The following is a 2995-nucleotide window of genomic DNA, read 5'->3' as shown; positions in this document are numbered from 1 at the left end:
CTAATCCAAAATTAAATGAATTGGGTTGGCAGTCTGCTACAATCCAAAATTAATATTGGAGCCAATGAGCATCCTTGGAGTTAGATTGTTCTGAATCTATAAATTAAATAACGCAACAAATCAGATCAGACAGCACAGCGGCACCACCGCCATGCAAAAGCATCCAAGGGCTTGTTGTTTTTGTTGTGGGGCATGTCATAATTACGGCACTAATCCTTCCCGTTTGTACAGTAATCAAATTTCACTGGTGGAGGGATAAATGGATGTGATTATCGATTCATTTACTTGTTTGATTATGCCTCTACCTTACATGATGTTCTCCAACTACAAATGGACCCAACACTAGGGTTGTCTGGAACATTTCGGATAAGATTTTTCCATCTGGAATCCGGGTTAACCCGACAATCATCTGAAAACCCTTTTATGCATTCATTGTATCAAAAGCTGATGGTTGTAGATTTCTTCGTTCAACAAGTGATGCTTTATTCAAAACATTAACAACAGGAGATCCAAGTAGCAAAAGAAAGAAAGAACTGACGACTGGTGTCTCTACATAAACTTTATACCAAGATTTTTCTTACAAAAAATGTGTACATGCATCATGTTCTTAGTGTCATGAGAGTTTTAGTACGCCGGTGAGTCGGTGGTGGTGTGGGTAGAGGAAGATGTCGAATGAACCCTCCCTTCACTATGGCTGCCCCTTTCCTCGGAATGCGACTGTTGCTGTCTTTGCACCGCCGTTCCACATGGTTGAGGAAGCGTGGGCAATGTGGCTACCGGTGTGTAGATTCCGCTAGTGGCGCAACGGTGGCTGTTTTTTTCGATGTCGTTGTGGTCATCTTGGGATATTCCGGTGGAGATATCCATATGCCTCCGACCACCACAAATTGAGGTGCTTGTGGATTGGCGTTGTGTTGGACGGACGGACTCGGTCTCCTCGTGTGCAATCTATATTTCTGAAACACATGAAATGAAAGTTTTAGGCCATGCTGGAACTTCAAGTCTATTGAAAACTAGGTCAACATTGCTAAATATAGTGGAAACACACTATAGTTGCAGTATTTTCTCAAAAAAACAGATCGATTTGCCAAAACAGAAACCGTATGATTTATCCCTAAAATCTAAACTCACCTGTAAATGACTCTTAACTTCATCATTTGTAAGTCCATTAACCTTCATCAGCTCCCTAATTTGCTTTGGGGTGGCAGCTGCAAACAAAATCCATATTTATAATCGTCGCCTCAATGAATGAAATGATTGACGATGATAAGAAGAAAACTCACCGTGTGAACCGCCGAGTTGCTGGAGAGCGTGCAAGAAGCGCCGATGCAACTCCGGCAACCAACACCGCCTTGTCTTTCGCTGAGTCTGACCTTCCTTTTCATCTTTTTTACTAGAGTTTCCGTTATTGGCTTCTCCTCCTCCACCTCTACTCCTACTTTCTGTTGTGGAAGTACTTGTAGCTGAGGCATTTGCTTTTCCTCCTGCAGATGGTTTAACATTTTTTTCCACGGTTTTCTCTCTCTGGATCGCTTGAATTGCTCCACCGTTTTCCTTCACTTCCACACCACTTCCATTATTACCGGCATAAATTATTGATTTTTTTGTTGTTTTTTCTCTTTGTTTGGAGATTTAGAAAAGGGACAAAAGGGTACCTCATTCAAGGATAGATCTGGGGATTGATTGTTGTTGTTCCACAGCTGAACGGATCTAAGCCAATCGGATCTCCTTTTATGATCAACAGCAGCAGGGACATTCTTTTCTTTGGATTTATGCGATTCTTGTTCATCGTCTTCCCTGGAGCAATCAGAACTTCTCTTTATCGGAATAAATTCTTCCAAAACCGGAACATCACTGGTCGTCTGCTCCGAACAATCCGATTTCCCTTGCACGTAATCCGCCGTGGTCGAACCCCCCGATATCTCTTTCTTGCATGCCTCAATCGCTAATAAGAAACAAAATTCACCACCCAAGACAGCAAAAGCAATCGAAATGGAAAACAAAACAGGTAAAAGGTAAACCTTGGGTGACAAGCTCCAAACACAAAGGAAGTTCTCGTTCAAAGACATGAATTTTACGTCGTTCTTCTTCTAAAGCTTCAACATATTCATGGCCTCTGAGCATTTTTTGAGCCAAATCCATCTCTATCATTTACCCTTAAACAAATCCTCCTTTCACTTAAACTTTTTTCTTTAACACCCGGATTACAGAGACAGTGGAAGAGGATGAATTTATGTAGGGGAGAAGGGTATGTTCCCAGACCAAATAGCATAAGTAGATCCGAAGAAGACGAGACAAAAGGGATCTAAACAGAATTAAAAGGAGAATAAACTTTGGGCACCAAGGAAAATATACATAAAAATCAAAGACGAATGTAAATTAAGAGAGAAAATGGAAGACAACAAGGAAAGAAAGAAAGAACACAACAAAGTCGGGGCGTCGCGTAACAAAAAAAAATGAATCTTTGATGTTTTCCTTTTTTTTTTTGTGGTTAGAGGGAGACAGAGTTTGTATTAGCCTCACTTATATATGAGAGAGAAGGTAAGGAAAGAGATAGAGAGAGTTGAATATTCCAGTTAGTGATTCGGTTTTCGTCGTTTCTCGATGGGGCCGATGATGACGTCACCTATTTGGGATGAAACACATTTTAGACCCTAATTTTGTGATTTTATCTAATCTGATCCCCCAAATTTTGAACCCCTATTTTTCCGTGAACATAAATATTTTTTTTTATTTTTAACTCTTTTGATAACGTACTCTAAAATTGTCTGATTGTATACCACCATTGATAAGAACTTAAGTAAGCGATATTTACCAAGTCAAGAGTACCCTTTTTAGTAAAGGCTTCGTAAGTTGATTGATTAAAATGAGAATCTCAAATTAAATGAACAATCGATCTTTACATGTAAAAGTCAAATATTATGCACATAAAACAATTGATGACTAAACTGAAAGCATTTATAAGATTAAGGACTAAATTCTGTTTTACTTTTTT

At 39.4% G+C, this 2995-nt stretch overlaps 1 pseudogene; it reads right to left on the bottom strand.

Moving 5' to 3' along the window:
- Positions 1-609: 609 nt before the first annotated feature.
- LOC120215993 lies at positions 610-2166 on the bottom strand (annotated as a pseudogene).
- Positions 2167-2995: the final 829 nt, after the last annotated feature.

The sequence above is a fragment of the Hibiscus syriacus genome, unplaced genomic scaffold (genome assembly GCF_006381635.1).
Source record: "Hibiscus syriacus cultivar Baekdansim isolate YM2019G1 unplaced genomic scaffold, ASM638163v2 tig00110156_pilon, whole genome shotgun sequence".
Classification (NCBI taxonomy): Eukaryota; Viridiplantae; Streptophyta; class Magnoliopsida; order Malvales; family Malvaceae; genus Hibiscus; species Hibiscus syriacus.
The sequence above is the reverse complement of the archived record's forward strand: the minus strand, read 5'-3'. Positions and strand labels throughout refer to the sequence as shown.